A 25,787-nucleotide genomic window follows, 5' to 3' on the forward strand; every position below is an offset into this window, starting at 1 on the left:
CAGGCTATGCTCCAATTGGAAAAGACAAAGAAAAAGAAAGAGATAAAGATATGACATTACAGATGATTTTTCAAACAATCCAGAGGATGGAACAACAACTATTGAAGACAGATGAAAAAGTGGCAAGCATCCAGCAAGTGATGTTGAAATATGAAGAGAGACTACAAAACCTTGAGAAAAAGGAGGAACAAAAGGAAGAAAAAATCAAAGACATAGATAATAGACTGGGAGAAGTTGAACGTGACAGGAGCGGATTGATTGGATGGGAAATGGATAGATCAGAATTTTATCTTAGATTCCAAAATGTCCAAGAAGAGAAAGGAGAAAACTTGCCAGAAATAATGATAGAAATACTAGCTGAAGCACTGGAAATTACCAAAGAGAAGATGATGGAGGACATGGACGAGATATATCAAGTGTACACTAGGTATGCAATGCACAATAAGCTACCACGAGAGGTGCGCATAAGATTTACTAAGAAATCAACCAAAACACAAATACTTCAGATTGCTAGAGACAAACCATTGAAATATAAGGAGAAAGAAATTATGGTCTTGAAGCAAATACCAAGAAAAGTGAGAGAGATGAGAAGAGAATATCAATTTTTGACTAAAGTTCTACTCCAAAAAGGTGTGAATTATAGATGGTTGGTTCCAGAAGGGCTAGTGTTAACATGGCAACTTCAAAGATATAGATTGGATACAATAGATAAAGCGAAGATTTTCTATGCAGATTTTCTTAAAGAGAAGGTAACGGAGATGGAAATGGAATCCCAAACAACAGTAGTCCCAGTAGAATTTTGAGAGGAGGAATTGGCAATGATTGAAGAAACAGAAGATGCAGTAGGAGGGGTTGTGGAATACAAGGAACAGCGAGAGGTGAGATCAACTAGAGCAACAAAACCTACATATAAAGTATGAACATGGAAGAAAGAAAATTGATTTCAATAAACATAAATGGACTAAATTCAGCTGTTGAGAGAAGAAAGGTCTCATAAATTAGAGAAATTAAAATTTGATATAATCTGTCTACAAGAAGTACATATTAAAAAGCAATATGAACAATTATTGGTACAACCAAAACTTGGGAGAATTTTTACATCATTGCCACAATGTAAAAAAAGAGGAGTAGTTTTATATATTAGAAATGCAATACCCGCTGAGCAAATATATGCAGATGCAGAAGGTAGAATTTTGATGGTGGAGATAACAGATAATAACATGAAAATTCTTCTAGTAGCAATATACACTCCAAATAACAATCAAAGTGAATTTTATAGACTGCATATGAAAATAATTGAATTGGAATATGACAATATATGTATGATGGGTGATTTTAATGGCATAGTGGATGAAAATTTGGACTATAAAACACACAAAATAGTAAAACACAGTAGAAAGATATTACCGAAATCTTTCTTCAAGATGATAGAGGAAATAAATTTAAAAGATGCATGGAGAGGGAGAAATGGGAAAAATAGACAATATATGTTCTATTCTGACAGACATTCATCTTGGTCTAGGCTAGACATGATATGGACAACAGTGGAATTGACTTTGAACATAGAACAAATAGAAATAGAAACAAACATATGGGCAGATCACAATCCCATGACAGTCACTTGGAAAGGTCGAAAAAGGAAAGTTAGGTGGACTTTAAATAATACACTATTAAAAGAGAAAGACTTTGTACAGAAAATGGAGAGAGAGCTGGCTTTTTTTAAGGAGAATAAGAAAGAAGATACATCGACACAAAATCTTTGGGACACTATGAAGGTCTATGGTAGAGGCTTAATAATGGACTATACAAGGAAGAGAAACTTGAAGAAAAGACAAATATATAAAATATTGGAAGACGACTATAAGAGATTTGAAAAGGAACTCCAGAAATGTCCACATAAAAAAGATGTAAAAGTGAAAATGGATACAATAAAGCATAAAATGGACTTACTGGAGAAAGAAGAATTAGCCAAAAAAATTAGCAGCACTAAACAGAACTATTTTGAGAATGCGAATAAACCAGGAAGATGGTTAGCATATAAGCTGACAAAAGAAAGAGAATCAAGAAAAATAATCCAATTAATTGATGATCAAAGGCAAAGCAAATTTGGAATTAAAGACATGGGAAAAATAATACAGGAATATTATAGACAACTTTATAAGAGAGAAAAGATAAAGGAGGACAATGTGGCAAGATACCTACAAAAAGCAAAACTACCTCGGATTCCAAAGATATTGAGATGTTAGAGGGAAATATAACGATGATGGAGTTAACAGAGGCAATCAAGAAACAAAAGAATGGAAAGGCACCAGGGCCAGATGGCTTGCCAACAGAATACTATAGGATACTACAAGAATCCCTAAGCCTCCCATTACTGGAAGTTATGAATGAAGTGATGACGAAGAAGAAAACACCCAAGTCTTGGTCTGAGGCATACATTACATTGATCCACAAAGAAGATACAGACCCGCAACAAATCAAAAACTATAGGCCTATATCCCTGCTAAATTCAGACTATAAAATTTTTGCTTCAATATTGGCAGAAAGATTTAAGAGATATTTAAATAACTTCATACATACAGATCAAAATGTATTTCTTCCAAAAAGACAGATTAGAGACAATATTAGAATAATTCTGGATACTTTAGAATACTACGAAGCACATCCTGAAAAGCAGATGGCCTTGATATTTTTAGACGCACAAAAAGCCTTTGATAATGTAAACTGGCGATTTATGCTGCTTCAAATGGAACAGATGGGCTTTGGTAGAAAATTCATTTAGGCAATAGAAGCTATATATCACAAGCAAAAGGCAAAAGTAATGATAAATGGAGAATTGACTGATTCTATCAAGATAGAAAAAGGTACTAGACAAGGATGTCCATTGTCCCCACTGTTGTTTATATTGACATTAGAAGTTTTAAATAGAAATATCAGAGAAGAAAAAGATATAAAAGGTATGAAAATTCGAAAAGAAGAATATAAATTGCAAGCATTCACTGATGACCTGGTTTTTATTATTGAAGAACCATTAACATCAATAAATAAACTGATAGAGAACATTGGAGAGTTTGGGAATGTAGCTGGTTTGAAAATTAATAAAGATAAAATGAAGATTTTGACTAAAAATATGTTGATAAAGCAAAAAGAAGAACTGATGGAGATATCAAAGATGCAGGTTACAAATAAGGTAAAATATTTGGGGATATATTTGATAGCAAGGTGTAGTACACTTAAAGAAAATAACTACAATAAGCTTAAGCAACAGATAGGGATAGACTTGGCGAAATGGAGAAACTTGCAACTTTCTCTGAGTGGTAGGATATCAACTATTAAGATGAATATTTTGCCTAGAATTCTGTATCTATTCCAGACAATCCCAATTAGATTGGGGAAAGAATTTTTTGAAGATTTGAATAAAATGGTACTGAAATATATTTGGCAGGGAAAGAAAGCGAGGATAAAACTAAAGTTGTTACAAGATACTAGAATGAGGGGAGGCTTTGGTTTATCTAATTGAGAACTTTATTATCAAGCAACAAGTTTGATGTGGATTAAAGAATGGATAACTTTGAGAAATAGTAGGCTATTGAATTTAGAAGGACATGATTTGTTGATCGGGTGGCACACTTTCTTATGGTATAAAGAAACAAAAATACAGGGGTATTTTAGTAGACATCAGATACGTGAAGCTTTGTTATTGAACTGGGAGAAGATTAAAAACAACACTATCTGAAAATTCCAGTCTGGGTATCTACAATTGAAGCATTTTCATATTTAATAGTATTTAGAAGGGAACAAATTGTTAGATATAGTGAATTAATGGATGAAAAGGGTGAACTTAAATTGAAGCAAGAATTAGAAGAACAGGGTTTTAAGATGGATTGGTTTTCATATTTGTAAATACGTTCTAGATATGAAGAAGATCTCAAACAAGAAGGTTTTTATAATGTTATGACTAACCTAGATAAGATTTTAATGGGTTCTGATGACTATGTAATTAAAAAACTATATGGATACTTGTTAGGGGTAAAATTGGAAGAAGAACAAGTTAAAGAGTCAATGATAGCATAGGGGAAAAATTTTGGTCATGGTATTGATTTAGAGAAATGGCAAAAATTGTGGTTGCAAAATTATAAAATGACAATGTCTACAGCATATAAGGAGAATTTGTATAAGATGTTTTAAAGGTGACATTTACCCCCGACAAGGATAGCCAGAATGTTCAAGAATAAATAGGAGAAATGTTGGAAGTATCATCAGACTCCAGGATCATATTACCATATGTGGTGAACATGCATAGAAGCTAAGAGATATTGGACTAAGATACACACGTGGCTGGAAAAAATGATAAAAAAAAAAAACACATTGAGTTTAAACCAGAGATATTTTTATTAGGGATTTTACCAGAAACATACAATAGAGAACTGCAATATTTAATTGTTAAATGTTTTAACAGTGGCTAGAATTGTATTTGCTAAAAACTGGAAAGGAGAGAAGTTACCTACTGATGATGAGATTATTAAGAAAATTATGGAATGTGCTGAAATGAGTAAATTGACATTTGAAATTAGAGAACAAGAAGATAAACAATATTATTTGATATGGGATTTGTTTTATCAATGGATAGATAATAAAACATGGAGATGAAGCATGAAATATGAAGTTGATATAAAGATAAAATATTTGAAGTTCTTTCTTATGAGAAATAAGCTTTTGTTAGAAATTGGTACTCTGGAAATGGGATTAAGCACAAAAGAATGTTAACCAATCGATACACTGTCTGTAACTGTTTGGAATGATGATGGTTTTATGTTTTGTTTTTGTTTTAAAATAAGAAGAGACTGGACAGTCGCTTGTCTGAAATGGTATAGGATCTCCTGCTTGAGAGGGGGCTGGACTAGAAGACCTCCAAGGTCCCTTCCAGCTCTATTCTGATTCTGATATTTCTAAGTACTATGTGGATGAGACTGAATGGATTTACATCACAATTCAATTCAATTTTAACTCATTCTTTTGTTTCCTATTCACATTTTCCTTTTCAATTGCTTGTCTGAGAACACACTTCCATTTAGCATAGCATATGCAGTCTCATAGCTGGCAACTGCATGTGAAATTTATTTCCTGCCAGGTTCTTTGAATGTTAGTCAGATTGCTACCTATATTGTCCCTTGTATGCTTCAATTTTCAGCCACTGATCCATTTTTACATACCAGCAGATTAGCAATGAGTTTATTTTAGAACACTAATATTAAGCATAGTATATATCTCTCTAATGCCAGATTTCAGTGTTTAATTTTTTATTTTAAACAATATAAATTAATACTTTCTAAATTCTCATATTCCAAAGATCCAGAAACTAAAACGTGGTCTGAATGCATATGAAATTATTTGAGGGAATGTCACAGACAATTTTGGGTAATATGTAAGTCAACATTGCTGCAGCTGAATATTGGCTTGATATGTAAAGTAGGTAAAATGGCTCGCTCAACAAACCATTATTTAAATAATCAAATTATGTATAATTTATATGTAATAAAATTAAAACCAACTTTGGCTTAGTTCAGTACTATATACGTCAAGTGGTTTGGTTTATAATCTAACCTAAGCCATAAACCAACACAAATCAATGTAGTCTCAGCTGAAGCTTTTTCAATAACCATGGGTTTGCAAAGTGGCTTATCATAATGTATATATCCATTTAGTCTGTTTTTTTTTAATAATCCCAACATTTCTAGTGAAATGTGACTTAAGATGTACCACTGTAGGAAGTTAGCACCCACCCTTTCCTAGGAAAATGAAATATTCTAGGAAATATTAAAAAGGCAGAATATTATATTTCCCTGGATGAGAAATGCAGAAACATGTTTTAAGGCAGGAAACAGACTCACTCTTAATAGCCCCCACCCTCCTCAATAGCCCACAGCAGATGTCCACACTTAAGAGATAAAAGATAGCTAGGTCTATTCATAGGCAAATGCCCTCACCCAAAATCCAACAAAGGTAGGATTAACCCTCTATCCATCTAGCAACAGAACTCACCACATGGCACCTGGGAAGAGTACATCACCCAGCAAGCTCAGCCAAGCTTGGGACTCAGGACAGCCTATAGAATTGCCCCTGCATGGCCCCATGGGAGTCTGACAACCAATCAGAATACAAACTCAAAGTCAAAGCCCAACAGAGGGCATAAAACCAAGGCACTCTCAGCATTTTGGCCCTTTTTTCTGCTCAGGAACTCAAGCCATGTGATCCTGTTCAGGAACTCAAGCCATGTGATCCTGTTCATCAATAAACCTTCTTTCCAAGCAACTTCCTGAATCCAGTGTCTTTTTCCCCACTTGGAACTGAACCCAGAAGGATATTTCTTCCAACACCACATATCACATTGATTCCAACTATGGAATGGTCTTTCTTTAAAGGTGATCTTAATGCTTCTTCTCGAGATGTTTCAGAAAGAGTTACCGTATTTTTCGGAGTATAAGACACACTTTTTTTTCCCACATAAAAGAGGGTGAAAATTTGGGTGCCTCTTATACACTGAATGTAGCCTTGCCCCCCCCCCAGGAAATGGGGGGCGAGGAGGCTGCAATAGGCTATGGCAATCCCTGCAGCCTGAAACAGCTGGTATTCAGGAGGCCGATCCAACTGACAATCAGCTGCTTGTGCTAATCAGGCTGTGCTGAAGCTGAAATTGAAACCGCTGTTTGCTTCAAGGAGGCAAATTGCTGGGAGGCAGAGGCAGATTTTTTTTCTTGTGCTAATCAGTCTGTGCTGAAAATGAAACTGAAACAGGTTGTTTGATGCAAGGAGGCAAATTGCTGGGAGGCAGAGGTAGATTTTTTTTTCCTCCCAAAAAATGGTACGTGTGTCTTATAGTCTGGAGCGTCTTCTACTCCGAAAAATACGGTAAGTCACATCTCTTTTGAGTTAACCTTTAAAAAACATGAGCAGTAGCTTGCTAATATTGTATTAATGCTGTTTCAAAAATTTACAGTTTCCTGAAGTTTTAATTGTTATGTTCTATTTTTGTGGAATTTGTCAAGAAATAGTATTAATAAATACCAGTGGTGGGATTCACCGGTTGTAACACCCGGTTTGCTGCAAGCGAAGCGAGCATGTGTGCCAAACTTGTGCTTCTGCACATGCACATTACAATCGAAATTTACTTTCTATTGAATCCAGAGTGAGTAAAACAGCTGAGGTGCGGGAATCCGCTCTACCGCACCTATCCGCTGGGCTTAAAAGAAAAGAAATATAGGTAGGTTATAGTGCAGGGGCAGGCGGGCACATCTGATCATCGGAGAGAACCAGTTCGCTCTCAACTGATCGTCAGAACTACTGGTATGCCCGAACCGGTCAGAACCAGCTGAATCCCACTCCTGATTAATGCCATAAATAAGGAAGCAATGTAACAAACATCCTTTGCTTTTTCAAAACCATGATAAGGAAACCTGGCTGCAATCATCAATCCTGATTCTTAAGACCTTTTTGAACTTGGGATATGATCTTAACCCTATAATTTATTTTTTGTTTTTTTGTTTTTTTGTTTTTTTTTGTTTTATTTTTTTGGGTTTTCAATTATCCTAAGGGTTTTGGAATAAACATTAATCATTATTTCCCCCTTTTTAATTATGGAACATTTTTTTTTGCTTGTGCTTTAATTACAGATATTTTTATTGTATTTTTGTTGTATTATTGTATTGTATTTAATGTATTTATTATTTACTTTGTTGTAAGCCAGGGGTGTCAAACTCGTGTTGTCATGGTGGTGTCATGTGACGTATCGGGACTTTTTCCCCCCTTCGCTAAACTGGGCAGGGGCGGAGTCAGTATGTGATGCATCCGGCCTGCGGGCCACAAGTTTGATACACCTGTTGTAAACGGAAGGGCGTCAGGATGATTTGATGGTACACAAATTTAATAAACAAACAAAAAAAAAAACCTTAAGCCACATCTGGAAACTCGCTAGGACATCTTTATAGTTCTATCCTTCTCCAGTATGGAATTGCTCACAGCTGCTTGATGCTTCTTGGACATATGCAGTGTATAGAGTAAGGATGTAAAGCAATGTTGCAAAGGAAGGTGGAAAGTGCATTTCCTGAAATGTCCTGCAATTAGGGAAAAATAATCATATGCCTTTTACTACCTTTCAAGGAGGAGGATGGAGAGAATAAAATGTCTGCATAAATTAGGAAAACCTTTCTCATTTTGATTTTTAAAAAGATGGCAGGGGAATTCTTCTGGAAGATAATTGTGGGGAAACAAAGATATAAAGAAGGGATTACTAGAAAAACAATCACCAAAAAAACTGAAGAAAAGAAAAAAAACATTCAGAAAGAAAGAGAAAAATGAACAGAAGACTGCTGGAAAAGATTTTTAAAATTCCTTTTAGGTGGGTGGGGGACCTTGCCTTCTGATAGCTTATTATTCTCCTTTCCCCAGTCCTTTGTTCCCATTTTAGAGGCGCAAAGCCTTGATTAGTGTAAAAATGTTCTGCTGCAATTATGACATTATTTCAAGAGAAAGCTCTGGATCAGATTAAACCCAGCCATTTTAAACCCATTTCACTGTCCAGGGCACCGTTTTGACTTCAGTGAATAACAAAACCAAAGGAAGGAAGTGTGGTGCCTGCTTAACAGGTCAACACTGTCACCTCTGTTGTTACTACCATCAGTGGTGGGTTTCAAAATTTTTTACTACCGGTTCTGTGGGTGTGGCTTGGTAGGCATGGCATGGCTTGGTGGGCATGGCTTGGTAGGCGTGGCAGGTGAAGGATACTGTAAAATCTCCATTCACTCCCCAATTCAGGGGAAGGTTACTGCAAAATCCCCATTTCCTCCCGATCAGCTGGGACTTGGGAGGCAGAGAATAGATGGGGGCGGGGCCAGTCAGAATTTTTACTACTGGTTCTCCGAACTACTCAAAATTTCCGCTACCGGTTCTCCAGAACTAGTCAGAACCTGCTGAAACCCACCTCTGACTACCATGCAATGCATTTGCTTTTATTTTGGGAAAGTTGCTTCAAAATGTATGTTCAGTGCAATTGAGGAACATTGTTCTGCCCAGTTACTCATGATTAACTTTGAAGATAGAGGCTGTTAGTAATTGACATTTTTGAAATAAATACATGGGTCAGACCAAGGAATAGTATGTTAAATACTGGTCCATTGACTTTGGATAATAATGATTGCTCAAAGGAAAAAGCTACAGCCCAGGAGAAAAGTAGTCTAAATGTTCAAAAATCACAAAAGCTTTATACAGTTTAAACTTGGAAAGACTATAAAACAGTCAGGAAAATAAAGATGCTACATCCCTAGATGATGAAAGATTTAACCTGATGCCAGGATTTCTTTGGCAGAGCTACTATACTGTATGAATTTGTGATATACTATACAGTATATTGTTGAACTGTTTCATTAAGTGCAACTTCTGTCAATCAGTGATGAAAGATTATGAAAAGTGTAAATTAACCCCTAAAAGCCAAGCATTATGTGGAATGAAAGGACCAAGCAACATTCCTGGGTCAGCCAGAGACAGTTTTATTGCACAAGGTTCAGAGCCAGGAATTGTACCTGAAGCTTTGAACAACCCAAGAGCTGTGATATGTCTGTTTTTATACATTTCCAAGACAAAGGATTCAGTGAGATCATACATTTTCCATATATGGTTACATACATCCAATTTTCCCTATATGGTTACATACATTTGATAATATATTCATCTAATTATTTAAACCATTAATTTTAGTTTATAAAATTATCTTAGCCACACAACTTTTTCTTAAGTGCTCAGAGTTGCTAATGGGAGATTTACTGTCCTTGGGTAATAAGAGGTAATAAGTGACTCTTTGTTTCCTGTGGCTGTTTTGTGTATCTGATAGTGGGGGGGGGGGGCATTCAGATGTCTTCCATCTGGCTGTCCTTCCGTGACGGCTAGGCTTCATCAAAAGATTTATTACCCTTAATGGGGTTTAACTGTTTGTTAATGTAATCTCCAAGCAAGCACTTTCCTCTCTTATAATAATGTGAATAGAGAGGGTCTCTCAGAATTCATGTATCTAAGCACGTCTTCCCCTTATAATAATGTGAATAGAGAGGATCCTTTAGAGCTCATATATCTGACTCTGTATTATTCCTTTCCTTTATCCACATTATTCCTCCCTTTGAAAGTTTTTCCATGCAGAAACTTTCACTACTTCCTACATAACATTCTATTTCTTTTAATAAACAAGGCTAATATATAATATCTAACAAAATATGATTAATCTAGGCCAGAGATAGGTATTTCTTGATCTTCACTCTCTTACTCCTTGGAGGTACTCCCTTCATTCTTTTCCAGACTCCATTTCTACATATGTGTCTGTTTCAGAGTTTCTATCGTCAAGAAAGTGCTCTGTCAAAACTAATTCCTTTGCAGTCTGTATCTCTTTCACTGCTCTGATAGATAGCTGTTTCAGCACAGGGATTGCACAAGGAACAAAAGCTAGGCCTGCCACAGCACATATCGACAAGAATAACATTTGTTTAATCCACCCGGATCCAGGCACCCAAGAAAACCACATGTCCGTTGTTTGTAACCTCTGACCTATCTTGGATGCCCTATCCTGCAATTCCTTGGCAATTTCTCTGACCACACCTGATTTATTCATATAGAAACAACAGTCTTCTCCCAGAAATACACACATACCTCCTCTCTCTGCGGTTAGGAGGTGTAAGGCATGTCGATTTTGTAGGACCACTGCTGCCAACGAATCTGTCTGGTCTTGGACTTCTACCAGGGTTCCAGCAATTTGGTTCAGGCTTTCTTGGAGCTCCTCTGATAATTGCTGAAATTGTATTACTGAGTGTGTCACTCCACCTATATCTGTTCCAACTGCAGTTCCTATCCCCATGATCACTAATAGTGGGACTAGGATTGGTGCCCGTTTCTGAACATACCCCATGAGAGGAACAGGGATGGTATGTTCTCCACTGACAACACCTATTTTAGGAAAAAGGTGTACTAGTGTGCATATTCTGGTCCAATTTGTTGGCAAACATAAATACACATCCTTCCCGCAGAAGAAGAAAACTCCTTTTTCTCCTACACACACGCCTATGTTCATAGAGAAAGCATTGGTCCGATGGTTCTTTTCATTAGTCCAGACCCCCAAAGTCCCGGCCACAAACATTCCAGCAAGCGGCTGTAATGGGACTTCTAGTGAAGGGTCCTTTTGCTTATCTCTGAGGATTGGGCCTTCAAAAAGATACCGGGAGGTAATATTCCCAGGGGGAAAGAGGATACAGAAACCTGTGCTGGACCTAATGGAAAGCCAGATAGGGAAGCGAGGGGGCTGGAATAGACTGGGGCACCTTTCCTTAGATACATTCCAGGACCCCTTCCATCCTCCCCATCTTGTGATAGTGGCAGTTGGTGGTAGTGAGAAAGTGACCTTATGGTGAACTGAGTGGTGTGCAGAAGGAAAAAGATCTTTGGTTAGTTTTACATCCTTAAAGTTTGTTCTAGGACCAAGGTACACTTCTGATGGACATTGTTCTTCTGTCAGGGATCCTACAGGCCTACCAGGTTTCTGATGTCTCTTTACACACAGGGAAGGTGTCCCTATGAGTTCCACACCTGTGGCTATTGGGCCAGCAATAGGGAGGAGGCTTTTTCCCAGCCATTGGAATGCCTCATAAAAATCTCCTTGTATCGGAGATACTGGTGCTTTATTTCTACTATCTTTTTCAAGGACTATTGTAGCCTTTGTCCTAGCCCAGAGTTGTGGCTTGACAGGAACAGCATGATAAGATGAAGGGCTGGCAGATAAACACAACCAGCATTGTTGACCTAAGGTAGGGTCATACGGATTAACAAGGTTTTGACCCAATTCCAGTATCCTTGATATGTAGTCTCCTCTTCTCAATTGTTGCAGGGGCCCGTTTTCCTTTTCTATTCCTCCCTTTACCGGGATTATCAAACTGTTGACATTAGGTTTTGGAGTTGGCGCAGGTCTAAAGTAACGACCCCACCTACTGACGATCCATCGTTGGCGGGAGTGGACTTGGTCTAAAGTATCTCTACTTAGTGGCCTGATGCTGGTCGGTTCCTTGGGGTCCTTAATATTTCTAGATCCTTCCTCATGGACAAGGGGGATTTCTCGGACACCCACACAACATTGGGAACTACTGTTCAAGATAGTATCACTCACTAGTCCCTTGGCTAATAGTACCAAAAGCCCTAAATAAATCATAATGACCTTATTCCTACACCCACAAGGCCTTAAGAGTGCAAGACCCGTAGTTTATAAATTCGCCATGTCAGGAAGAGGGTTAGGGGTATGCGTAACTTGGGGTAGGGCGATATCAATTGTATTCCTAGGTCTCCCACAGAGCCGATCCTTATATATATATAACAATACCATCAGAAGGGCTAAAATAGTTGTTGCCCAGAGTCCCCACACCCAATCTTCCTCAAACATGAGTGTCTTTAAGAATTGCTCACTGGATTCTATTACAGTTAATGAGTTTTACATTACAAATTACAGTCATGGAATGTTGTCTTCCTCCGTTCCAAGCTTCAGCCGTGTGCGGGGAACTAGCTTCCGGGGTGGTTCAGCAAGGCTGACGATCATCACCGTGCGTTGAGAGTCCATTGCCGGTAGGACTCAGCAGGGTGTATTCTTCTTGAACTTCAGCACCAATGGCCTGTCAGTTTTTGTCACCTGGTATGTGACCGGATCATTCTGGTCTGCGGGCTTCAGTCTCGTCCAGTGGATCCAGGATCTTCCTTCTAAGGTCTTAACTGCAAGAGGTGAACACATCACAACAGTATATGGCCCTTTCCATCTAGGTTTTAAAGGCTCATTTTTCCAATGTTTTATCCATACTCTATCACCTGATTTGTAGTTGTGACCTGCAGTCGTAATAGGGGGAGGTCTACATTCTTGCATATAATGCCTCAGTTGGTTGACATGATTGTTGTGCTGTTGCAACTGCAGAAGTAATTTTCTTGCTTCTACCCCCCTTTTTTGAACTAAATCTGGCCAGCCTTGGAAGTGGTGCTTGAACAAGGCAGGGGGTCTACCATACAGAAGTTCAAAAGGAGACAGCTGGTATTTGGTTCGTGTCAGATGTAAATGCCTTATTCTCTAATGTGTAAATAATGTATATATGGAACATCAGGGGTTAACTTATTACTTGAGATTTAATGTATTCATATTTTACCACTCCCATTCCTGGCTCCGCCCCTTGTATATAAAAGGAGCCATCCTCCCCATTTTCCTTGCTTCTATCTTGAATATTCAGCGAATATAGAATGCCTATTATGATTAAAGAGAATTATATTTAAACCTATAACTTCTATTATCTTTATTGAGTCTGATCCTGAAAATATTGCAACAAGCTGGTAGCAGAGGATGGTTAATTGACTCAATAAGTAATTAAAAATGTCCAAGAAAGATAGGCCCAACACCAGGGCCTACAGCAAAGAAATAGAAACTGATCAAGAGATGATCAACGAATCCACTAATGCGATTTCGAGAGAATCCGAAGAATACACCACTGAAGAAGAAGAACTGATGAGTGAAAATAACGACCAGGAAGAAATCGAGATAGAAAATAACGAACTCAGGTCAGAAATATTAAAAATACTAAAAAGCCAAAAGAATGATGAAAGACTCATCGCGGACCTCCAGGAGATGCTGAGGAACAGCGGAGCAGCGAGAGAGAAAAACGTCATTAAAGAAAAACCCAAAGATCAAAAAACTGTGAGTGAAATGACTACTGAGAAAATAGTTGTAAAAAAGAAAAGATGTGACCCCGCGCGAAATTTTGAACGGCAGCCATCTTGGTTTCAACGAACTTCAAAAGAGAGTGAAGCAGAGCCAATCAAAACGCTCAGTTCAAAATTTCTGGCGCGAAAAACACTATCAGACGAAGAAAGTGAAAAAGAAGTCTCAAACTCTTCAGATGAACCAAAATCAGAAAGTGAAGACGATTTAACAAAGTCTCAAGTAAAGTCAGCAATGAAAACGCTTTTTGCTGCTTTTGGGCCAAGATTGAAAATCTCCAAGACATCGACGAAGAAGCAAGAAATCAAACCGACAACTCAAGACTTGCACGCTCCCATCCTGACTTCGAAAACGACGACACCCGAGCCCAGAGAGCCATGCCGATTCCGCCCTACACCGCAGACAGAATCGAGTGCCAGCACACACAAGAGAAAGAGAAGAACCGCCGCCATCACCAAAGCCCCAAAAACCGAGCCAGAGACCGACTCATCTGAAGAGGAGCGGATCGAGAGAGCTGAAATGGAGAGAACCTTCCACAACGGCGCCAAAGAAGAAATGAGCAACGCGCATGTGCAAAACTACGTAGACGGCCCCGAAAGACTTGAACTGGCCAGAGAACCGCGCAGACTCGTTACAAGCATCCCAATGCCGTTCTGTAATTTCCTGCACTTGAGAGACCACGGACTGCCTCAGGTTGTAAGTAATGGACAAAATAATGTGGGGAACTTACCCAGTGACTTCCCAAAACTTAGAGTTGATGGCATTAATTTACAAGAGTGGTACCAACAGCTTCAGGTTATTTTTATGAAAGAAAATTTACTATTCTTTATAACTAGTCCTCCAAGAAGACCTTGGACTTTAAAAATAGACTGTTTACATCATAGAGCATTTTTCATAATAATTTCTAGCGTGTCTCCTGCAATGTATCATAGCATCAAACCAAACCTAACTGTATCAGAAATAATTCAATGCATGTTTAATCTATTTCACAGCGATAGCGTAGCCACAACCACAAGAATGTCTAAGGATTTCTTTTCTTCTAGAGTGAAACCAGGGGTTTCTATAAGTGAACATTTGATAAATCTAAACAAAATAAGAGCTGAGCTGCAATTGAGGGGGGAAGTGATTTCAGATCAAACTATGAAAAGTGTTATTATCAATTCACTTGATCCATCATGGGATAGCTTTATGTCACACTTAGATACCATTAATTTGGGATATTTATCAATAGAAAGTCTATCTAACAAATTGATAGCAGAAGACAATTCAAGAAAAAATCGTTCCAGTAACCAAACAGAACACAAATCTTTTAGGAAAGTAGTCTTTCAAGATAAATATAATGAAGCCTTTAGATGCCACAATTGTGGATCCAGGGAACACAGTAGAAGAGACTGTCCCAAAGTCCCAAGGGAGAGACATAGGCCAGAATATAGGAGCAAATACAATTACAGACAATCTTCCACAGATAGACACAAATATAGAAGTCCACCAAACTACAGAGAAAGTAGAGGGGGTAGAGAAAATTCAAAAGAGAGAAAATCTGGGTCACTAAATGGGCTAAATAAACAAGACAGCACCAAAACACAACAAGATGAGAACAATAATTGGCTTATTGATTCTGGTGCAACAAATCACACCACTAATAACAAAAGTATATTATCTTCATTTACAGAAGATAAGTTTGTGATAAAGGTAGCTAATCAAGAAAAGGTTCAAGTATTAGGCAGAGGAAATGTGACCTTGCCTGGTTTAGGGAAAATAGAGGGGGTATTATTAATCCCAGAAATACCTCACAACATACTAAGTGCTATAAAACTAAGCAGAGAATCTGACATCAATATAGTTTTCTCAAAGGGGAAAGCAACTATAGAAAAGAACAAAACAAATGTAGGCACTGTGATGATAAAAGGGGGTCTACCCTATCTGATAACCAAAGAAAGATGGTTACATAACATTGATTCAAATATGGAAGATTGTATTGAAGCAGATGATGAAAATGTCAGTAACAGTGACAATGATGAATGTAAATTAACTCATGATAACAAAAATACACACAATGAGAAGAAACCAAAAATAGGTAAACCAATTCATGATGAGTGTGCTCATATATTACATAGGAAGTTAGGACATGCTAGCTTTCCTGTAGTACAAAAAATGACTGAACACGCAGAAGGTGTAAAAATAAAAAATTGTGAAAATTATTTAGAATGCTCAGTATGTAAATCCACCAAACTAAAAACCAGTCCTAGACCAAAAAAATCTAACAGATCAACTAACAATATTTTTGATTTGGTACATATGGACTTAGTTGGTCCATTAACTCCATCAATTACCTATAGAAAACGTTACTTCCTAACAATAGTGGATGATTACAGTCGCTATGGTTTTGTTTACACATTAAAGCACAAGGATGAAACTTTTCAGAAATTTAAGGAATTCTACAAACGCATAGAAACACAACATAATATCAGAATAAAACAAATTATGACAGATAGGGGATGTGAATTCATGTCTAAAGAATTCTCCCAATGGTTAAAGGATAGAGGGATGCTACATTTCACGTCCAATCCATTTTCTGCCTTTCAAAATGGGATTGCAGAGAGAAAGAACTCCACACTACAAACCATGATTAGATGCACATTAGAGGATGCTGGTTTAGGCAAACAATTTTGGTCAGAAGCCTTACATTATTCAAATTACACTCAAAATAGAACATGGTCCAGTATTGTGAATAAGACACCATATGAGGTGATGTACAATAGAAAACCTAAATTAGCACACATGCACATATTTGGAGTTACTGCAGACGTGCACATACCTAAACAATTGAGGAGAAAGGGAGAAAACGTATCCAGGAGATTAAGATTCATGGGATACGAAACTGGAACCAAAGGGTACAGATTCATCGATAATAATAACAAATTTATAGTATCCAGAACAGCTGTGTTTCATGAGCAGGCCAATTGGTCTAAGTTGCACCTTAATGAAATTTTTCCTAATAAAAGCAAAGATAATATATCTTGCGAGGAAGGAACAACAGAAAATCAAAATATTAACAAAAGTAAGAACAAAACCAAAACTTGGACAAATAGTCAGCATAAAATAAAGACAGACACATTAACAAAAAAGGAAGCCAGATATTTGCATGACAACCATAGCAAACCTGAAAGAAATATTAGAAATAATAGAAACCAAATACCAAATAAATACAAAGATTATATTATGCATATGGATGGAGAACAAATAACACCTAATACATATGAGGAAGTATTGAAACTTCCCCGTGAAGAAAGAGAAAAATGGGAACTAGCTATGGAAAAAGAAATGAAAAGTTTACAAGGATTAAATGTATTCACACCTGCGATCGCACCTAAGGATAAAACAATTATAGGTACCAGGTGGATTTATAAAATTAAGAATTTAGAAGGAGGTAATACCTTATACAAGGCCAGACTAGTTGCACAAGGTTATGCACAAAAATATCCAGAAGACTATACTGACACATATTCACCCACAGTGAGAACAGAGAGTGTCAAAACAGCTCTTGTAGTAGCATCTGCACTCAATCTAGACGTGTTTCAATATGACATACAGACTGCATACTTACATGCAAAATTAGATAAGGAAATATATGTAAGAGCACCACACAGTCAATACACTAATAAGAACGAAATTTGGTTACTAAATAAGAGTCTGTACGGATTGAAGCAATCTGGCAAAAGATGGTACGATTGTTTGGTAAAAGTACTAAAGACCATGGATTTCAACGCCACCACTGCTGATAACTGTTTCTTTGTAAAAAAGAGTAATGATCATATTGAATTTGTATTAATTTATGTGGATGATATTTTATATATTGGAAAGCATAAAGAGAGCAGGGAAATCTTTGTAAATAAGTTAAACGAACACTTCTCATTGAAATCACTAGGTAAAGTGAATAAATACCTTGGTGTACAAATTAACAAAACAAAAAGGGGATTCAAACTTACTCAAAAAGATAAAATCATTGAACTCCTAAACAAATGTAACTTACATAATGCCAAAACATGTGACACACCTATGCAAACTGATTTTCTTAGAAACAATGATGAATCTTCCCCTGAGTTTAAAGACAACACATTTTACAGATCAGTTATAGGTTCACTCCTTTATATATCTAATTGGACTAGGCCAGATATTGCATTACCTCTCAATTTATTGTCAAGATATGTTAGCAAACCAACCTTGTATCATTGGGAAGCTGTCAAAAGAATTTTAAGATATCTGAAAAGTACATTAGATTTTTGTTTAATATTGGAACCCAATAATGACAAAGAACCAAAAATTACTTGTTATGCTGATGCAGATTGGGCTGGTGATACATCATGCAGAAAGAGTACCTCTGGTTATGTTTTTCTATTGAACGATTGTCCAGTTTACTGGTATACTGGTAAACAAGAACTGGTAGCCACCTCTACCACAGAAGCAGAATATGTTTGCTTGTCTAAAGCTGCAAATAACCTTGTATGGTTCAATGATTTGATCACAGATGTTTGGAAGAAACCTACTTTACCATTTATTATGCATGAAGATAATAAAGCGGCCATTGAAATTTCTAGATCCGATGCAATTGGACAAAGGTCCAGGCATATTGATATAAAATTTAAGCACGTGAGACAACTATCTCAAGACGGATTCATCAAAGCAATACATTGTGATACTTCTGAACAATTAGCTGACATATTAACAAAACCCTTACCTTCTAAACAACACAAATATTTAACTTCTAAATTATATGTATTATATTGTCCTGAATCTGAATGTAACTGGTGTTGTATAACGAACCGGCATTTAGAGGGGGATTTGTCAGATGTAAATGCCTTATTCTCTAATGTGTAAATAATGTATATATGGAACATCAGGGGTTAACTTATTACTTGAGATTTAATGTATTCATATTTTACCACTCCCATTCCTGGCTCCGCCCCTTGTATATAAAAGGAGCCATCCTCCCCATTTTCCTTGCTTCTATCTTGAATATTCAGCGAATATAGAATGCCTATTATGATTAAAGAGAATTATATTTAAACCTATAACTTCTATTATCTTTATTGAGTCTGATCCTGAAAATATTGCAACAGTTCGTGGGGCTGTTCTACAAATGTACAAGACCATGGGGAAAACTTGAAGCCATGGCAAGTGGGTTTCTAAGCACAGTTTGGTAATAATTGCTTTCAATGATCGATTAGCTCTCTCAATTTTTCTAGATGATTGGGGCCGAAATGCACAATGATATCTCCATTTCAGGCCTGCTGCTTCAGCTAGGTGGCAATTTATACATTGCACAAATTCGGGGCCATTGTCTGAACTGATGGTAGATGAACATCCAAATCTAGGGATTATTTCCTTTAAAAGAAAGCGTGCCACTTGTATAGCTAATTTATTTCTAGTAGGGTAGGCCTCGATCCATCCTGAGTAAGTGTCAATGAAAATAAGCAGGGCTTTTTAACCATTGCACTTGGGCATGTCAGTAAAGTCCACAACTAAGTAGTCCATGGGCAAGTAGGAGATGGGCTGTTGTCCTGGTGGTAAATGCGGTCCTTGCTTAGCATTCACTTGCGTACACGTAGGACATTGAGAAGTTACTTTGGCAACCAGGCTCTGCAAGTTAGGTATGTAGAACGTTGCTTGCAACTGTTGGGCTAAAGCAGTCTTGCCAATATGTGAGGTTTGATGTGCCTCTGATATTAACGGCCAGGCAAGTGAAACTGGTACCACTAGGCGATTGTCTGGAAGGGTATACCATCCCTTTACAAGAGTGGCTTTTAGATTTCCTTCGGCCTTGTCCCTCTCCACATGAGTATAGGTGGGATGCGATCTTTCAATGTATGATTCTATTTCTTGTGCTAGATAAAGATAGTGATCATTTTTATCTAGGGACGGTGTGCTGCCAATTTGGCCTCTCTATCAGCAAATCGATTGCCCTGTGCAACGAGAGTGTCTGTCTTCTGATGACCTGGACAATGGATGACAGCTAAGGATTTAGGAAATTGTGCAGCAAAGATCAATCTTTTAATGAGAGGGGCATGTTGGATTAGTTTGCCTGCAGAATCAGTGAAGCCCCTTTCCTTGTAAATGGCTGCATGTGCTTGAATAGTTAAAAAGGCATATTTACTATTTGTGTACAAATTAATAGTCTTGTCTGTGGCTAACTCTAATGCTCGGATGAGTCCCCATAACTCAGCTGCTTGAGCACTGGTACCCACTGGAAGAGGAGCACTTTCACTTACTGAGTGTTGGCTAACTATAGCATACCCTGCATAACGAGCACCATTTTCCATAAAGCTGGAGCCATCAGTAAACCAGGTAAGCTGGGCATATGGAAGAGGTGTGTCCGTTAAGTCTGGTCTACAGGAATACTGATGGTCTAGTACATGCAGGCAGTCGTGTAACGGAAGGGATGCATTGGGTATAGGCATAAGAGTGGCAGGATTGATAGTTGCACATTGGTGAAGGCTTATCTGGGGGTTTTCTAACAGCAGCGCTTGGTATTTATGAAGCCTCTGATTACTTATCCACAATTGTCCTTTATTTTCCAGAATGGTTTGCAATGCATGGGATGTGAAGACTGCTACTTCAGAGGTGAAAGTCAGTTTGTTGGTATCTTTCATAAGTTCTGCTACAGCGGCCAGAATTTTAAGACAGTGTGGCCAGCCTTGGGCAGGGCAGTCTAGCTGTTTAGACAAATAAATCACCGGCCGTTGCCATGACCCTTGCTGCTGAATCAACATCCCTAATGCCACATTATGACGAACATCTACATAAAGACGGAAGAGCTTGGAAAGATCTGGCAATCCTAATGCTGGAGAGGATACAAGTGCTTCTTTTAAATGACTTAATGAATTTACTTGTTCCTTGCCCCATTCAAAAGGGTCTGTTTCTGCTCCACGGTTGATGCATACAGGGGTTTGGCAAGTAAGGCAAAATTGGGAATCCATAAGCGACAAAAGCCCATGACTTCCAGAATGCCCCGCAGTTCTTTCCAATTTTTCAGTGGGGGCAGTTGTAAAATGGCCTGTTTACGAGGTAGGCTGAAATTCCTCTGACCCTGAGACAGAATTTATCCCAAGTATGTAACTTCTTTCTTTACTAATTGAGCCTTCTTCCTCGAAGCTCTGTAACCACAGTCTCTCAGTAACTCTGGGTATTTTGGAAACAGTTCTCCTAAGTGGTTCCGGTTACTAACACATCATCTACATACTGGAGGAGACAGTCCCCTTCCTGAACAGGTTGGAAGTACTGCAAATCCAAAGCCAAGGCATGCCTAAAAAGGGTAGGAGAATTCTTAAAGCCTTGGGGTAATCTTGTCCAGGTATACTGACAATGTCTCCGCAGTTTAGAGTCTTTCCACTCAAAGGCAAACAAGTCTTGGCTATCAGGGTGTAAGGGTATAGTGAAGAAAGCGTCTTTCAGGTCTATGACTGAGAACTATGTGGCTGTGTGAGGAATGGTTCCCAGCAAAATGTAGGGGTTCAGGACTATTGCATGGAGTGAGACCACCACCTTATTTATGGGTCTTAGATCTTGTGCTGGCCTCCAACCCCCATCGGGTTTTCTTATGGGCAAAATTGCGGTATTCCACGGGGATTGAGTTTCTCTAAGTATCCCTGCGGCTAAGTATTTGTCAATTAAAATTTGAATGGCTTCTGCCGCTTCTTGAGGGACATAATACTGGGGCACTCTGATGGGCTTGTATCCCAATTTCAATTTGACTTCTACTGGGGAGGCAAATTTAGCTAGTCCAGGGGGATTGTCCTCTGCCCACAGTGTGGGAACATTAAATTCCTCCCAATTACTTTCGGGGGTTGTGTCTTGCATTAACATCAGTCGCCAAGTCTCGTCTACTGGGTGCGGCACTGTCAGGTATTGTCCATTCTCGTTGAAAGAAATGGCGGCTCTCATTTTAAAAAGTAGACCCCTTCTTAATAGTGGGACAGGGCATTCGGGCATATACAAAAATTAGTGCTCCACTAGGCCGTTCCCGACCTTGCATTTAACAGGTTTCAGGAGGCTGTGTGTGGCAGCTGTGCCTGACACTCCTTGAACTCTGACTTTCTTAATTGACAAGGGGGCCACTGGTTTATTCAGGACTGATTGACTGGCTCCGGTAATGATCATCATGCAGACTTGATGTCCTCCCACCCATAAATCCATCATGGGCTCCGGGGGTGAATCCGTGGGGCCCTGGCCTCTTCAGTCATCCCATTCCATCTCGGCTAGGCTGATCACCTCCTCCTTCTGGTATGACTGGCTGGGTTGTCACCTGTCAGTACCTCTTCTCCCTCTAAACGCTCCTCTCGGGTTTCCTCTAAAACTTCTTCCTCTAAACATAGGCTGTCCATGCCCGTAGGATACTCCTCTTGATTCTGTCCTTCTACGGGGGCACTCTCTTTGCCAATGTCCTTCTTCTTTACAGATGGCACATTGGTTGGGCCCTAAGGTAACTCCTCCCAGGGCCAAAGCTAACATTTCAGTCTTCTTTCTTTCTTTAATATCTCGCTTTTTTTCCTCCTCCCTATCTCTATTCAGGTAGACCTTTCTGGCCACTTCTAGGAGTTCACTGGTATTCTTCCCTAGAGCTCCTTCCAATTTCTACAATTTTCTCCTGATGTCCATGGCACTCTGACTGATAAATCGTTCATTTAACAGGTATCTATTTGCTGGATCTTCTATGTTTATCCCAGTATGGATCTTATAGGATTCTGTTAGTCTAGTCAAAAGGCTTCAGGACTCTCATCCTTTTCTTGGTGTATGGTGGTGGTTTTGGCATAATTAACGGGACCTTTTGCTGCTTCCCTTAAACTGTTTATGCATAGGAGGCGGTAGGCAGCTAATAGAGTTTGGTCTTGGTTAACATTGGGATCCCAGTCTGGATCTACTTCTGCTGTGCTGTGGCCTTTTGCACGGCATTGGCCCCATCTGGATACATACAGGTTAAGACCTTCTCTTTAGCAATTTTGAATTTTTCTCTGTCTTCCAGGGAGAATAAGGTATTTAATAATTGCTGAATGTCTCCCCATGTGGGTCTATGTGTGTGCATTATAGTACTAAATAGATCTACTATTTCGGTAGGCTTTTTGCTAAATGGGCCATATTGCTGTTTCCAGTTAAGTAGATCTGTAGTTGTAAATGGCTGGTATTGAAACAAGGGACGAATGATGGGCAGTCCCTGGGCATCAGTTCCATGACTCAAAATTTCCCTCAAGGGGGCCAGAGTCTCCGTCTCTGTCTTCTTTAAACTTGTCTGGCTTTGAGTTCGGGAACTAATGGGTTTAGATTCTTCTTTTGTCTCTTCTTCCCCATCACTCTTAACTTCCCTTTTAACTTGCTGTTGGCGTTTCCGGGGCTGGATGGGTCTTGGCACCATATCCGCTGGCAAGGGTGGATAGGGGTTTCGTTTTGGGGGCTCAGGTTGTGGTGCATATGGGGGAGGATGGCTAACATCTTCCACATCCTCCTGACTAAAAACTTTAGTTTTAACTATCTTTCTGTTGATCTTATTTTTCTCTTTCATCATACATACTTTCACACATTCCAGCTGACATTTCTTAAGCCAAGAGGGGGCTGCCTTTTGAGCAATCTGCCACTGATCTATGTATGGGAATTGGTCCCAATGGCCATCCCGGGTAATGATCCGATATACCTTGGATATCACTATTGGAGCCAACGATCCTTCTTCTGGCCACCTTATGCTAAAGGTAGGCCAGACACTTATACACAACATCTTCAAGGTTTCCGGATCACACGGGGAATCACCATAATTTCCACTATAGGCATTCTTAAAATTGGCTAACATACATTGTAACGGTGTCCTGGGGACACTATTACTACCACCCATCCTAACAACACTACCCCTGGCTCACGACGCTGGACGTTCTGACAGTCGTCAATGAGAACTGCAAGGGTTTAACCACCCACACAATACTTAATTCCTTACTAGAGACTTTAGGACGATGCCTTGTCTCCTAGGGGGGTGATCAGGCCCCCTCCTCTACCACTAAATTGATAGGTATTCCTTTTACTTATACTTGCCTTCAGGCGTCTTCTTCCTGGACTTTTTTTCGAGGTTTCTGGGTCTGGCTGACCTGATGGATCCTTGACTGATCTGCGTCTCAGCGGGTTTCACGGCACCTCCTCACCGAAAGGTTCCGTAGACTTCAATGGAGTCCTATGGCCGGCTGATGGACTTTCCTTGGGAAGGCGTCAGTCCCCGCTGGGGCAGGCCGTCTGGCAGAACAAAAGTTCTTTGTTCCTTAGTCCCACCAGTGTCGCCACAAATGATGTGGAATGAAAGGACCAAGCAACATTCCTGGGTCAGCCAGAGACAGTTTTATTGCGCAAGGTTCAGAGCCAGGAATTGTATCTGAAGCTTTGAACAACCCAAGAGCTGTGATATCTTTGTTTTTATACATTTCTAAGACAAAGGATTCAGTGAGATCATACATTTTCCATATCTGAGAGGGTCTCTCAGAATTCATGTATCTAAGCACGTCTTCCCCTTATAATAATGTGAATAGAGAGGATCCTTTAGAGCTCATATATCTGACTCTGTATTATTCCTTTCTTTTATCCACATTAAGCAGATTGATATGGGAAGGGCACCCATGACTATAACATCAATTCTCCACCTACCTCTTCCTGTTTGATGGAAGCACCTGGAAAAGGCCTTTTAAAACAAACGAACAAACAAAATGATCTATTTTATTGATAAATGATGGTTATTCTCATTTTCACCTGAAGTACATTAACAGAGTGCCTTTTAGAAACATCAATCGTATTATCTCTCACTTTATTTTGTACTTATACTTTCTCCAGTTTCTACCATCTTATGTATCCTGCATTCCTTGGCAGGCTGATTCCAAGATTTATTCACCCAGTTGTAATTTCTGTTTGATTTCTTGGCAACAGAACATCTTTGGAGGAAATGAAAGCACTGCTTGGTTTTTCTTTCTGTAATGGGTTCTATCTCTTTATGTGGCCAATCTCTATTATTTCACCACATTTCCAAAAATCTCTATAGCTTTGACTCTTCAGTGGAGACTTCCTTTCTTTACAGATTACAGATTAACAGAGTTGGAAGGGACCTTGTAGGTCAGGGGTCTTCAAAATTGGCATCTTTAAGATTGATGGACTTCAATTCCCAGAATTCTCCAGCCAGTATGGCTGGCTAAGGAATTCTGGGAGTTGAAGTCCACAAGTCTTAAAGGTGCCAAGCTTGAAGACCCCTGTTGTAGGTCAACCCCCCCACCCAAGCAGGAGACCCTATACCATTTCTGACAAGTGGCAGTCCAAGCTCTTCTTGAAAGTCTCACTGATGAAGCTCCCACAACTTCTGAAGGCAAGCTGTTCCATTGGTTGATAGTTCTCACTGCCAGAAAATTTCTCCTTATTTCTAGGTCGAATCTCTCCTTGATCACTTTCCATCCATTCTTCCTTGTCTGGCCTTCAGGTGCCTTGGAAAATAGCTTGACCCCTTCCTCTCTGTGGCAGCTTCTCAAATATTGGAACACCGCTATCATGTCTCCCCTGGTGCTTTTCTTCACTAGACTAGCCATGCCCAGTTCCTGTAACTGTTCTTCATATGTTTTAGTCTCCAATTCCCTAATCATCTTGTTGCTCTTCTCTGCACTTTTTCTAGAGTCTCAACATCTTTTTTATAGTGTGGTGACCAAAACTGGATGCAATATTCTAGGTTGGTCTAACTAAGGCTTTATAGCCTTGATGGTGAACCTATGGTACGTGTGCCACAGGTAGCACACAGAGCCCTGTCTGCGGGCATGTGAGCCATTGCCCTAGCTCAGCTCCACCACACATGCGTGCACACCTCCCACTGGCCAGCTGGTTTTTGGGTCTCTGCCGCACATGCGGGAGACACGCGTCCATGTGCTGAGGGGGCGGGGTGCATTCACGGGGGTTGCACGTGCATGCATGGGGGGTGAGTTGCACAAGGGGGGTCGCACATGCATGCACAGGG

The sequence above is a fragment of the Pituophis catenifer genome, unplaced genomic scaffold (assembly GCF_029215685.1).
Source record: "Pituophis catenifer annectens isolate HBS135680 unplaced genomic scaffold, rPitCat1.0.hap2 SCAF_4, whole genome shotgun sequence".
In the NCBI taxonomy this organism is placed as follows: Eukaryota; Metazoa; Chordata; class Lepidosauria; order Squamata; family Colubridae; genus Pituophis; species Pituophis catenifer.